The sequence below is a fragment of the Ixodes scapularis genome, unplaced genomic scaffold (genome assembly GCF_016920785.2).
Source record: "Ixodes scapularis isolate PalLabHiFi unplaced genomic scaffold, ASM1692078v2 ptg001158l_1___fragment_3__unscaffolded, whole genome shotgun sequence".
Classification (NCBI taxonomy): Eukaryota; Metazoa; Arthropoda; class Arachnida; order Ixodida; family Ixodidae; genus Ixodes; species Ixodes scapularis.
This window is the reverse complement of record NW_024610108.1, coordinates 3,792,501-3,807,500: the sequence shown is the minus strand read 5'-3', so window position 1 is coordinate 3,807,500 and position 15,000 is coordinate 3,792,501. Positions and strand designations below refer to the sequence as shown.

At 51.5% G+C, this 15,000-nt stretch overlaps 1 long non-coding RNA gene across 1 annotated transcript in view; it reads left to right on the top strand.

Annotated features, from left to right (window-relative positions):
* The first annotated feature begins 9,742 nt into the window (after nt 1–9,742).
* LOC121834442 overlaps nt 9,743–15,000 on the top strand; it is a 5,940-nt gene continuing 682 nt past the window's right edge. The window contains exon 1 of the long non-coding RNA XR_006077217.1: nt 9,743–9,914. This is a non-coding gene — a long non-coding RNA (uncharacterized LOC121834442). The remainder of the gene's footprint in view (nt 9,915–15,000) is intronic.

Genomic DNA, 15,000 nt, shown 5'->3' with positions numbered 1-15,000 from the left:
CCAATGTAGGTAAGGGAAGTCGGCAAAACGGATCCGTAACCTTGGGATAAGGATTGGCTCTGAGGACTGAGCCGGTCGGTCTGGGGACCTGAAGCAGGAACGGCACTGCACCGGGACTGGGCGGGGCTCGCCGTTCACGCGGCGCGGCCAAGCCCGGACCAGCGTCGGACCTTCCTGTGGAAAGCCTCAGCTGCGCGGCGTCTGAGGGCTTCGTGCCCAAAGTGCTATGCTTCGGCCGGCAAAAAACAGTCAACTCAGAACTGGCACGGACCGGGGGAATCCGACTGTCTAATTAAAACAAAGCATTGCCATGGCCGCTGGTCGGTGTTGACGCAATGTGATTTCTGCCCAGTGCTCTGAATGTCAACGTTAAGAGATTCATCAAAGCGCGGGTAAACGGCGGGAGTAACTATGACTCTCTTGTGAGCGGGCTTAGCGCACGCGTTGGATCACAGAGGGTAGCCCCGATAGGATCACCCTATTCGGCGTTTGTTTCGAGTTTGGCCGCTCGGAGCACCTAGTTACTCGGGGAGTTGGAGCGTGACCATAAAGTTCGGACCTTGACTATGGATCACGGTAGAGCCTCCGACTTCCCACGGGATGTGTACCTCCTCGATGGTACCGCTGGAAACGGTTGTCTGAACACCGGCCAAACCACGTCCCAAACCCAGGATCTACGGGGAAACCCTCCCCGCAGGTTCAAAAGCGGCTCGGCAAGTCCGAAAACCCACAAATCGGAAAGCCACGGGTCAATGCCCGACGCTCCGAGCCCTAAGCGTTGCTTGTCAGCCAGAAGGTCGCAAGGTGGACCCGGAGCGGAGGCTCCTCCCGGCGGACCCGAGCGGGATCTGTCGGAGGTGGCTGCTCGGGAGCCTGCACCGAAAACAGGAAAGCAAAAGGACAAAGCTAAGACCAAGCACAAGGGAAACACGATGACTGTGCTCCCAAGGTCTAGCAACCACAGAAGGAACGAGGATGCACGATTCGGCGTGCAGTCCGTAGAGCCAAAGCAGATCAGTGCGGGGCGACCACTTCGGCAGGGGGAACTGCCGGAGGAGGCCGAGCGAGAGATCTGCCCCTCCTTGGGTAACAAACACCCAGAGGAAGAGTTGGAGGACACTGAAGCGTCCCAGCGGAGAAGACGGCAAAAGGCAAGCCAGTACCACGCCACTGTAGCACCCCCACGAGGACATGTCGGGGTAGGTATCCGCCCAGAGCCATCAGAGACAGCAAGGGAACACGTGATCCCCGGAATCCACTCTGACTCCCGCGGGAGCCGTAAGGCGGCCCGCACCAAGGAGGGTCCCGAAGAAGGACCCCAGCAGAAGCCTAGGTCCCGGAAGAAGCCACTGATGGTGTTTACACCTAAGGCCGGCGCCGGGACACTGATGGCGACTGCAGAGTCAGTGGACGAAGCGGGTTCCCAACGCGCTAAAGGGGCGCGGGCCAAACAGTACCATGCCGCAGGAGCACCCCCACAAGGAATAGTAGCGGGAGGTATCAGCTCGCAGCCTTCTGACGCCGCAGGGAGCCGAAAGGTCCACTCAACTGACTCATTGAAGCGGACAAGGCACGAACCTAGGCAAAGTGGATGGTCGTCAGGTGCAGCTGTCGGTGCCCCTAGGTGTGGGGATCACCCCATGATGGAGCCCCGCACGGGGGAGCGCACCTCGATGACCGCCACCGTAGCTAGAATGGTGACTGCCCCAGACAATTCGACAGAGAGTGCCCACAGTCCTAGGTCTGGTCAAGGGCCACTGATGGACAATGGGCAAACGATGTCAAGGGACCAACGCAAACCCAGGCCCGCAATGAGGGTGCGCGTACCAAACACGTCCGTGACTCCTGAGTGTGGGGACCGCACAGGAATGGAGTACACATTCACAAGTGTCCATACTCAGAAGGACAAAAGAGCCCAACATGTATCTCAAACCGTTCTGGTGCGAGACAGTCAGCCAGTAGGCGCGGCAGCTGGAGGTTCGTCTCATCAGCGCTCTGAAAGCAGCTTAGCCCCGAAAAGTGACTGGTTGGAAACCAGGAGGAAGGAGAAACCCCTAGCCAGGAGAGCCCGTGATGAAACCGCGAAGTCCCCGTCTCATCAGCGGAATCTAAGCGGTGCGGGCACCTCAGGCAGGGGGGGGGGATCTTCAACCGGGTTACTCAGCGTGTGGAAACCCCCACCAAGCGTCCCGCTCGGGGCACTGGAGGGATTGCGCTGGCCCAACCGAACCCCCATATCCCTACTCACCGAGGAGAAGTCAATCGCAGTGCCACTGTCCAAGGAGAGTCGGAACGCTCTGTCACCCCTTTGTCGGGGGACACCCGGTCGACGATGTGGGTATCAGAGACCGGGGTGGACCGACAATCCTTGCCACATAAAGCGGCAACAGTTTGGACGGCGGAACAACGAGGAAATGGTGGCCAAGAAAGTGCGCACTCTGCAAATGCAGATGCATCAGCACTAGTCGCAGCCCTCCAGGATGATGAAGAGGCTCGTCTGGGAGAAAGCAGAAATGCCACCCAGACTCAGCAGTCTACAACCCCATGTGCTACACCCTTCGAGTGCTCCGATTGTGGTCGGGCATTCAAGACGAAAGCGGGACGCACACTACATTCCAAGGCACGCCACCCAGTGGAAGCCAATGCGGAGGTAGTGGTGGAGCGAGTAAAGCCCCGATGGGAAGCTGAGGAGCGATACCTACTCGCTAAGCGAGAGGTAGAACTCCGACGCGCGGGGTCCAGGTTCTTGAATGTGGACCTGCGCAACTCGTTCCCAGCACGAACGCTGGAGTCGATAAAAGGACAAAGAAAGAAGGATGAGTACAAACAGCTGGTGCAGCGCCTGACTCAGGAGACAGTACCAGCTGGGGGCGTGACAGACGTTGAGGAAAAAGAGGAAGACCCCCGACCGACCGGAAGTGCCCAAGGCACCGAGGGGGAGTCGGCAATCCTTGAACACCTAAGGAAACTCATCCAGAAGCCATGCCCTCGGAAATTCCAGTCTGACATACTGTGGGACATTGCCAAACAGGCCTGTGAAGGGGTGGTTGTGTCGGCCAAACTCGACGACTATCTCCGGCACGTCTTCGTGTGTGACAAGGGTCCATGTCATGGTCGCGCTGGGGACCGTCAGGCAAAGGGGCCGACGAGTCGCCGGAAAAGAAAGAGACGGGAATACGCCAGGATGCAGGAGTTCTTCCGGAAACGGCAGGGCGACTGCGCCCGGGGTGTCTTGGATGGCACTCCGGAAGTCCTGGTCGAGGACCCAGCCCATTTGCTTGCACAGTGGGAGGAAGTCATGTGTCCACCTGGGCACGAGATGGCTACTCCTACTACTGCAGTAATGCAGGAGGAGGGAACCTCGGAAGCAAAGGTTAATCTCTTCTATCCGGTGACATCGCGGGAGGTGACGAGTAATCTGCCACCCGTGAAGTCGGCCCCTGGGCCTGACGGGTTCACCGCGCGACTGTTGAGGACGGTTCCCAACACCACACTCGAGGTCATCATGAACCTAATGGCTCTGGTGAAACGCGTGCCGACGTCGCTGAGAGGGGCGCGCACGACCTTCATTCCAAAGAAGTCCCCAGCCAAGTGCTACTCGGACTTCCGCCCCATAACGGTCTCCAGCGTGCTGCTGAGACTGTATCACAGGATCCTGGCGAAGCGACTGATCAACGAACTGGATTTCGACTACAGGCAGCGAGCTTTCACCCCTGTAGACGGATGCGCAGAAAACGTCTTCCTGTTGGCCTCCGTTCTGGAGGACGCCAAGCAAAAGCTCCGGCCGCTGCACATGGCAAGCCTGGACCTGTCCAAGGCTTTCGACAGGGTGACGACAGAAGCGGTCCTCAGGGGTGCTCGCCGAGCCGGACTCGATCAGGGGTTCCTCGACTATCTACAGGATCTGTACGAGGACTCCTGGACCAAACTGACACTAGAGGGTTCATCCAGAGTGGTACACCCCACAGTCGGCGTGAGGCAGGGAGATCCGCTCTCCCCACTTCTCTTCAACCTCGTGGTGGACGAATTCCTCCAAACACTGGACCCTGGTATTGGGTACAGCTCCGACCAGCTGCAACTGGATGGGATGGCTTTTGCGGACGACCTGATAGTCTTCGCATCCACCCCGGAAGGTCTGCAGAGGAGATTGGACAGCCTGCACTCATTCGTGGGTGCACGGGGGCTGGCAATTAATGCGGAGAAGTCGTTTACCGTCTCGATAGTGCCCTCGGGCCGCGAGAAGAGGACGAGGGTTGTGACGACAGGCAACTTTTCGGTGTCGGGGATTCCCCTCCCCGCATGCGGAATAGAAGCCAGGTGGAAGTACCTCGGGGTGGAGTTCTCTCCAAATGGAAGAAACGTCCCGTTGACCAAAGACGTGGCCAGTACGCTGGAGAGGGTGGCAAAGGCCCCTTCGAAACCCCAGCAAAGACTGGTAATTCTCCGCTTCTACCTCATACCCAGACTCTACCACAGGTTGGTACTCGGACGCTGGAACAGAAAGCTTTTGAAACGGCTAAACGTCCAGATCCGAGATGCGGTGCGCAAGTGGATGGCGCTACCGCACGACACGCCCCTTGGATACTATCACGCTCCCGTTGCTGAGGGAGGGTTAGGGGTTGGGTCCTTCAGCACTGCTATCCCCTGGATGCAGGTTCAAAGGCTCTCTCGGATGGCCACCTCAAGCAGCCCGATCTGCCGCCAGGCCGCGGACACCTATATGGTGAAAACGGCCCTGGACCGAGCAAAGAAGGCTTGCGTGGTGAGGGGAAACATCCTCAGTGATAAGCAGAGTGTCGGGAAGCACTGGAGTGCACTCCTCCACGCGAGCAATGACGGCCATGCCCTCCGTGAGGTGCGGCAGGTGCCGGCAGCGCAGCGTTGGGTCCAGGAGGGCACCGGCTTACTCACGGGGAGAGCCTTCATAGATGTCAATAAGCTGAGGATCAACGCCCTTCCCGTCCGTACAAGGACTAAAAGAGGCCGTGACACCGACAAGAATTGTCGAGGGGGCTGTCGGGCATCCGAAACGCTGGACCATGTGTTGCAAAAATGCCACAGAACCCATGCAGCTCGGATCAAGCGGCACGACGGCTTGGTACAGATAGTCGTGGACCGACTGAGGAAGAAGGGGTGGACGGTCGAGGTGGAGAAGAGGTTCAACGGACCTCAAACACTGATCCCTGACATCGTTGCGCGACGGGTCTTAAGGGAGAACACTCCGCTGGAAAAACGAGAGAGCGCAGTGATTGATGCCACAGTGATCACCTGTGGGTATCCGCTCCTCAAGGCCCACGAGAGTAAAGTGCGAAAGTACGACGTCCCCCAGGTCACCTCGATCTGTAAGGGAAAGAATACCGAGCACCCTCTCGTCACCAGCGCAACTCTAAACTTTCGAGGAGTTTGGTGCAAACAGAGCGCACAGGACCTGCTGTCGCTCGGGCTCACGAAGCAAGACCTGAAGATAATGACCGTCCGGTGTTTGCAGGGAGGCATTTACTGCTTCAGGGTCCACCACGGGATGACGTCCGTCAAGTAAACGGACTCTCTGGACACGGCCTGAGGCTGACAGGCGACAAACGGTAGACCAGGAGTTAGATGGGAACACTGTGCCGGCACTTCATTTCCCGGAACAACCCTTGAGTGGATGCGCTCCATTCGGGAACTTCCGGGATGGGTTGAAGCCGACACCCTGGCCTACAAGTCCTCCTGGGAAAGCTGGACGGCGGACTCAGGGGGCACCTTCGCCAGGTAGGCACACTTGGGGAGGTAAGCATCTGGCCTGGATGACCCTTTACGGGCTGTCGGTCTGAGGCACAAATAAGAGGTTCCTCTGCCTAACATCTCAGATTGACTATCAGCTTGGGGGTATGGGCATCCACCCGACCCCACGGGCCAGCTAACCGCAGGAGGGGATTAACACTAAGGATAGGATATCTCGTAGCAAATGCTTCCTATTGGCTGAAAGGATGCGGGGCAATAACTGGGTAAAAAGTAAGACGAGGGCCAAGAATAATGGGACACCTAAAATGGGGGAGGGATAGATGGCGAGGCTAAGGCTAGCCCCGCAATGATGAAAAGCTGGCCTCCTGCCGGTGCACTCGGCTCGCACGAGACTCGTCCAAGTTCTCCCTATCATTGGAAGACTTGTCTCGAGGACTGTGCGGCTCCCGCCAGTCATGGTGGTGGAGAGAAGTCCCAGGCCCTGAGCGGAAAAAAAAATAGCCAAATGCCTCGTCATCTAATTAGTGACGCGCATGAATGGATTAACGAGATTCCCACTGTCCCTATCTACTGGGGCGCAAGCCCCCGCGGTTGTTGCCGCGTGGGAAGTCAACCTCCACCTGCTCGTGGTGCGCCCTGCCAGCTTTATTGCTGCAACGGAGGCTCTGGCGAAAACCCCCCCACCTGGGATGGGGAACCCTAGCACTGGGGTTCCGCATGTGGACGGGGGGGACAAAAAGGGCCTGGGAACCCTAGCTTACCCAATGGAAGCGGAGCCACTGAGGCGGGGTCCATACCAGGGGAAGCTATCATAAAGGTGGTGCCCCTCGTAACTTCCCACGTAGGGAGGTGCCCCCGCATGGTGGCGGGGGTGATCTCCAGGGGAGCCGAGGGATATAAAAGTGATCACTGATCGGCGGGGCTGGATGGTTCATGGTTGCCATTCAGTGACCGTCGGACCCGCTGTGAGACGCACTCATGTCTTAGTAGCGGAGCCGGACAGTGAGTCGAGCAAGTGGGTACTTTTAGTACCACTGGTTTTCCCGGGCCGTTCCACTGGCTGTAAAATACAATAGTTGGTTTCATTTATAACCCCTTAATTCCAATTGGCTTTTTCCTGAAATTTTCACTTGATCACATGATCCTATTCATTTTTATTGGAATTGGGTTAAGCCTGCGGTGCGAAAGCGGGAGCGGGCAGGGGACAAGTTTTTCTTAAATTTTTTACAAGAGCCCCGACTCAAAATCTGTCCCTATCTACTGGACTTCTTCCCTAGGCGCCGAGGGGGCAAGACCTGCATCGAATGAGCTCCTCAAGCTAAGTATAATTTTTATATTTCCAGGCTAGTTGGAAGTATATTCTTTAAGGTATTAGTATCTAAAGGTCTACCAATTAGTTTCCAGGTGTTTTTGTATTTCTAAAGTTAATTTTCTTTGATTTCTGAACATTTTTGTGTGAGCTAGGCCTAGCGGGGAAAAAATCAAGATGGTTGCCACTTGATTTTGCGTCCAAACTCCAAGTTTGAGCGCTCGCCCGTTCAAATAAATTTAACGCCCGTGTTCCTCGCGTTTGCGCGAACACGAGCGTGTGTTTGTTTTTTCCGTAGAGGTAAAACTTTCATTTTTACAGCTACTTTGATTTTCGAAGTGGTGGGGTGCTAGGTCGGGGGCCAAACAAAGGAAGCCTGAACTGAATCCCGGAGAAAAGCTCACCGGAGAAAAGCTCACCGGAGAAAAGCTCACCGGAGATAAGCTCACCGGAGAAAAGCTCACCGCAAAACCGGCGGATGCGGAGAAAAGCTCACAGGCCATTGAGCGTATGTGGAGAAAATTTGCTCACCGATATTTTTTCTGCTTTTTATATGGAGGCTGTTGGATCGAGCGTAACATATATCAATTTATTATCATTAACATTCGTCAGCTTTGTAAAAGATAAAATGTCCTCGTTTGTAATATTTGTTAAGCTTATTGGGTATATTGCTCCCAAATTAATAATTGCGGGAGAGTGTTTTTTGTGGCTTTCTATGCAACGAAAGCCTAACTAAAATCTTTATGAACCTAAAAACAGGAAAAAGTTAAAAAAAAAGAAAACGTAATGATGACTTTTAAAACCTAAAAATCAAAGGTGTAAATGCCGAAAATTCAAAAGTGCATGCGCAACAACACGGTGCCTGAAATTCTTTTTGAAGCTTTTGTTAACATTTGAAAACAGGATAAAGCAGTCAATAGGATATCGAGGCTTCTTTTTTTCCACGGACGTGCACGCGTTCTAGCCGTTCGTGCTTCCACGGAAATGCACGCTTTCTAGCCGTTCGTGCTGCATGGTGTTTCCACACGTTCCCTTTGTGTGATAGTGCCCTCTACGGTAAGCCACCCATGACCCTCAGAGCTGCGCACTGTCACCATTGTTACTCGTGAGCTATATAAGAACTAGTCTTTTGTTAGGTAGGTAGCGAATTGGGCGAGTTGGTAAGCGTTGTACATGATGAAAACCGCTCAAACGACGACGACGGGGTGAAGACAACAAACACGACACGGCGAAGCTGTTCTCGCAACTAAAGTTTTGTTAGTGAAATTAACAGAAAGAAAACAGCGTAGCCGACACTGATGACATCAACAAACATCTACTTATCTATTCGGCACTACATAATATTTGGACCTCAAGCGATTCACACACCGCTATTCATATTACCTCGCAAAAAACAAACCTCTTTATCTGACAGAGCTACCGATGGCGCACCCTCAGCTGTCAATAAATTGTTGCCTTTTTTACCGGTGTACCATGTTCTGATTTTACACTTGCCCAATGAACCTCAAAAATATTACAAAAACGAGGACATATTTTTAATGAAGTGACGAATGCGAATTGTGTTAAATTGCCAAGTTTGACGCAGAATCAAGCTAAGTTAAAAAAATATCGGCGAGCTTTTCTCCGCATCTGCCGGTTTTGCGGTGAGCTTTTCTCCGGTGAGCTTATCTCCGGTGAGCTTTTCTCCGGTGAGCTTTTCTCCGGTGAGCTTTTCTCCGCCGCCCGCCTGAACTACGCAGGCTAACTTCTTTTTATTTCTTTTCGGGGGTTTTTCCGATTAGCTGGACGGTTAAGCTAGGTCCCTTGTGTAGCTAAAAGCCTAGCACCACCCTTTTCAGGTGGTGCAATTTGTGTATGTCAGTTTTTTGCTGATTTATAGGCTTTTTGTTGAAGCGCACTTTTCCCGCCTTTTTTCTTTCGACCGAAAACGCCATGTAGTATTTTTTTTTCTCTCAACACTAATGGCGGTGTAGGGCTAAGGTCGGTACTCGTTGCAGTAGCGCGGTCGCGAGAGTACGTTTGTTTGGTCTTTTTTTTATTTTAGGCCATTTTCTATTATTTTTAGGGGTGTCCCTTTGTGATTTTGTCCGCGCCATTTTTGGCACAAAAGACTGTTTTCTTTCGTCGCGAGGAGTAGCTGGGGATTTTGGTACGGTGTTTCGGCTGGGCTTTGGGTTTTGTTTTTATTTTTGCTTTTGGGCGTTTCTTGGGCAAGCCTGTCCGTCATCTGAGACGCTCAGATGCCGGGCAGCACTACTGGCGATACCTCCCCCCCGGGGGAGGAGGTAACTGAGAAGGGCAACAGGGATTCCCGTCCGACCCAAGAGACGCTCGCCGCGCAGGCGAAAGACATGAAGTTCAAACTTAACCCGAACGCCGCAACTCTGGTAGACATGTACCATGACATAAGTGAGGCAATCCCAGCGGTGGGCACTAAAACCAGTAAGACCCACGTGGCCAACCTGCACGGTGCATACGATCGTCTGTTTGGTTTTGCGCTGGATCTAATTAACCAAAACACGGCACTGGCTGCCAAAATGGAAGCGTACAAGGAAGAGAGGGAGAGGGCCCCAGCCCCCGCAGCCCCCTCCCCCACGCCGGAGAGTGTTGCCGCCCTGCACCGCACCTTCTCGCAGGTTTTCCAGCAGAACCCGGCGACTTCGAGCCCGAGCCCCGCCGGCCAGCAGCAGGGGGGGGGCATTGCCCGAGGCCCCCAAGCCAACAACACCACCCTCAGCCCCCAGGGAGAGCCTTTTGATCTACTCGGCAACCAATCCATCAGCTGGGGTGGAGCCATACGCAGGGATCTCCCACCTGCTGCGTACTACATTCAAGCCCTCGGAGCTCGGTCTCGGCAGCGTCGAGATCAAGCAAGTGCGAGGTGGGGCTATTGTGCTCGGTCACAGCGCGGCCGGACTAGACCGCCTCGCGGAGGCCATTAAGGCCAACGAGGAAACCGCGTCTAAACTTACAACTAGGCGTTCGGAAAAAAGGGCCCCACAGGTCAAGATTGTGGGGGTTGACCCAGGGGTGGAAGCTGCGGACCTAGTTGAGGCCCTAACTTCTACGAATGATATCCCAACAGAAGACCAGAACAAGGTCGTGGCCTCATTTCGGGCAGCATCGGGCACCATGAGGGACATCCTCCTCCAAAAGAGGAGGGTGTATCTCGGATGGACGTCCTGCCCCGTCTATGAGAACCTTGGCGTCCGGCGCTGCACGAAGTGTTGCACTTATGGCCACACAGCTAAAATGTGCAAAGACCAGTCCTCGGCCTGCACTGAGTGTTCCGGTGACCACCCCGGGGCCAACTGCAGGGCAATTGAGAAGCGGTGCCGTGCATGCGTTCGGAGTAACGAGAAGTTCAAGACGAAATTTCACGTCGAACACTCGTTTGGTTCGAGGGCATGCAGGGCCCTGCTTGAGAAGGAGCAGCAGGCTCGACGATATTTAGCCTACTAAAAAGCCCCTTTACCAAGCATTCATAGGTACATAGCTCTAATTCAATAGTTATCTTTTCCCGCTTTTGAGCTGAACATACATTAACTTCAAACACTAACTATGACCAGCTCGGATAGCAGAGTAGATATCCTGCAGTTTAACGAAAATCACTGTATAAGAGCTATAGACCAACTTAAGATAGATACTATGGAAATTAAACAACGCATCACCTGCATTCAGGAACCTTATTATCTTAAAAACAAGGTTTTGGGATTCAGCATTAAAGATAATGTCATAGCATTCGAAACAAAACCCAGAGTCGCAATGGTAATTCACGATAACTTTTGCGATGCATTTCCTATTACCGTAGCCAGAGATCTGCTAGTGGTCCGCTGTAACACAGAAAACGAAACGTTTGTGCTAGCAAACGTTTATATACCACCTGATGACGACATAACACCTTGGCTGCAAATAATCACCGAAGTTGTAGAACAGCACAAATCAGAAAAACTTATATTATTAGGAGACTTTAACGCAAAAAACCCCAGCTGGGGGGGACAGAGATTAGACCAGAGAGGAGAGGAATTAGCAGACCTTTTTATAAGCTTAGAATTAGTGTGGATCAATGACAGAAACTCGTCCCCAACTTTCGCCTCACCAAACGGCGAAAGTTGGATTGATCTAACTATTGTAAATGGACACACATTAGGACACATTTCGGATTGGGGGGTTTTGGACACTCCTTCAGGCAGCGACCACAGCTACATCAAAATTACAGCTTTTGGAAATAGGTGCCCAGTCAAAAGACTAACAAAAACAGGCGAGATAAAGGTTATAGACAAATTAATAAAAGACCGCTGGCTTAGGGACATGTCAAGCAGACCTCTCGTTTCCAAAAATCATTTAGAGCATGTAATTAGAACATTTTATGACAAAATTGAAGAACTTACGGAAATATATTCCAAGGTAGTTACCTATCGAGCAAACGAAGTTAAATGGTGGACCCCACAACTTTCTATCGAACGTAAAAAAATTCGGGCGCTTCGGCGCAGATATCAAAAAATTGCAAAAATAACAATAGAGATCAATTTAAGAAATCCTATTATGAAGCGCACAAAGCTAATAAAACCAACATAAAGGATGCAAAGCAGAGCTCTTTTAAAGAGTTCTGCGGTGTCATCCATGGCAATAATGTTTTTACCCTCCCATATAAGATAGCACTTAACAAACTTAAACGCCCGGTAGTGCTTTGTCCTCTCGTGTTACCAGATGGAGTTCGGACGAGAAGTCTGGCAGAGACAGTACGTTTTATCCTAACAACACTATTCGAGGAAGATGACCCTAACAGCGACTCGGCACATGAGACCAACGTGCGTCTCATGTCACTCGAAGATATAAATACAATCAATGACATACCCTTCACTTTGGCAGAGGTAGATGCCGTTTTGGCTAAAGTGAAATTAACAACTGCACCAGGAATTGATAATATCAAAACCTTTTTTCTGAGAACAATCTACAACAACTTTAAAGAACTCTTTCTTAAAATTTTCAACGCGTGTCTGGAATGGAAAGAAGGAAAAATAATACTACTCAAAAAGACAGATAGGGTTGACAGCCCCTCCGGATATAGACCGATCTGTCTGAACTCCATCTTTGGTAAAGTATTAGAAAAACTAATTAACAATAGGCTGTACCATTTCTTACACTCTAAAAAACTACTTCATGAAAACCAATTTGGCTTTACCCACAGAAAGTCTGCAGTAAGCGCGTTATACAAAATTAAAACTAAGCTGGAGGACGTCAAGAGCGAGGGGAAGGGGGCAATCTTGGTGTCTCTGGACATCAAGGGAGCCTTCAACTCGCTCTGGGCCCCAGTAGTAATTAACAAACTAAGAGAAAACAACTGCCCCAGAAATCTTTTCAATTTGGTTCGAGACTTTTTGACAAACCGCAAAATGTCCTACTTAACAAAAAGCGAAAAAATTACTATCGGCTCAGTAAAGGGGTGTCCGCAAGGTTCACCCCTCAGTCCTCTTCTTTTCAATGTTGTTATTGCGGATCTTCTTCAACAAAGATTCGAAAACAATATAACGATTCAGGCATTTGCTGACGACGTAACCCTAATAGTGACGGGAAAATCACGGAAAGAACTGGAGGACAATGCAAACCGGGCGCTAAACCTCATTAAAGAATGGGGAGATGAAAAAAGGTTAAGCTTTAACCCGACCAAGTGCGAAGTTCTTGATATTGGAGATCGGTATAAAAAACGAGTACCAACCATTAAATTGGGAGGTCGCAACCTCACTCATGTAAATTCATTAAAAATCCTCGGGGTCGTTTTCGACTCAAAACTGACATTCACGGCACATGCAGAATATCTAAAATCTAAAATAACTCAAAGCACCCAAGCCCTCGGCATGTTTTCCGGGGTCAACTGGGGCATCAAGGGGACACAATTCAGAGACATTTATATCAGAGGAATAGAACGAGCAATTACGTACGCCGCCCCCGTATGGTGGAAAAATACAAACAATTCGCACTTGGCCAGAAAGCTACAGTCTGTACAAAGAACGCCGCTTTTGAAAATAACTAAAGCATACCGCACCGTTAGCAATATCAACCTTAATATTCTCTCAAACATTATGCCAATAGCACTAACACTCGACAAAGAAGCCGCGTCATTTCACTTGTTTCAGAGAAACAGTGACCACACCATACTTGGGACGACCTGGGAGACGGAAAAAATCCAAAAACTGTTAGATCCCTGGGATACGCACCCAGCAGAAAAAACAGCGGTATCATTCTTTAAAAAAGCGCCTAGCACTGCTCAACTTAACATTTTCACCGATGGATCTGTCTGTAACCAGACAGTAGGAGCAGCATTTATAATACTAGATGAATTGGAAAAATCAAATAAGAAAGCAATGTACAAATTAGAAAAGCACGCAACAATATATGATGCCGAAATGATTGCAATTCTGAAAAGTCTGGAATACGTATCAACTTTTAAAAACAGTACAACCATTTACCTATTCACGGATAGCTTATCCACGCTGCAGGCCCTAGCTAACCCCCACAATAACCATCCAGTAATTCAACTCATAAAAAATACCATTAAAACAATTCGAACAATGCATAGTATAAATCTAATGCATGTGAAAGGCCATACTGGGGTGGAGGGAAACGAATTGGCAGATAAACTAGCAAATAAAGCGCGAACTCATGGAGAACCGGTAGCGTTACCCATGGGAAAAAACTATGTCAAAAAGAAATCAAAATTCAACTCTTTAAAGAATGGGATCAGCGATGGAAAGAGGAGGGGCAAAACTCCGAATTGAGTACATGGATCCCTAGTATACACGATATACCAGACAATTTTCCAGCAAACTTTTACGTCTCACAGGTCGTCACCAATCATGGCAGGCTGCCTTATTACCTCTATAGAGTGAAACTGTCTCCCGACCAAAACTGCTTCTGCGGGAGGCAGTGCGTTAATTTCCTACACTATCTTAATGAATGCCCGTTACTAAAACCTCTCGCGGAACAAGTGTACAATTTATTGCCCGGCAAAGTGACCACTGTCACGGATAAAGATAAAATTAACATTCTAAAAAACCAAAAAATTCTTAAACTAATTGGAGAAATGTTAAATCTCATTGGGGCAAAATTAGGCACATTAGAACGAAGAGGGCTAACATAAGAAAAAAGTGATTGCCTGTCGGAAAAAGCGGGCACAGTGCAATAATCGGTGAGCGTCCCCACCCGCACCACAGGTGCAAAGTGCTCTGCACCTTCCGACACGCAACACGTGCCCAGGTGCTTCCTGGCGCACAGGGAAGAGGGAAGGGATGGGAGGGATGGGGGAAGGGAACTCACAAACACACAGACACACTCACTTGCACAACAACAGGAAGGTGAAACCCGGGAATACTCCCCCATGCAGCGGTGCCCCCGCCCACGCTACCCTCCAAAACCCCGTACTGATGGGTAAGGTACGGGGAAGGGGTGAGGCAACGGTGAATAGCCCCTCACCATGGAGTGGAGGTACTCGAGCTCCAGCACATTGGCAACCCAATGCCAAGAGCAGGGCCATCTGGGGAGGTTCGCGGCCACCTTCAAACATTAACTGTTACAGACCAGGTAGTGTTGGGGGCCCTAGGGGTTCCCGCGCTCGGGGTGCGGGCTGGGCCCGCGGTTTGCCGCTGTCTTCTCCGGCCAGATGGGGCTGTCATTAAGACATGCAGAGATGCAGTGCCCGCTGCGGCTCCTTGGCCACAAGGGGCGAGCAGCGGGCACCTCGGGGGCCGTGAGGCAGCGGTGGGACGTGGGTCGGGTGCGCGCCGGGGGCGCGGGGATTTCTGTGGCCCTCTCTGGCACTCCCACATAACATAAAATACGATACCAAGTAGCCTACACCACAACAGCAATGGCGACGTGGCGCGAGTACAGGCGTAAGCGGCGCCCCCGCAGATGGGCGTTCAGGTGGGCCCGCCCCTTCAGCAGATGGGTGGAGGGGAGGGGCCCAC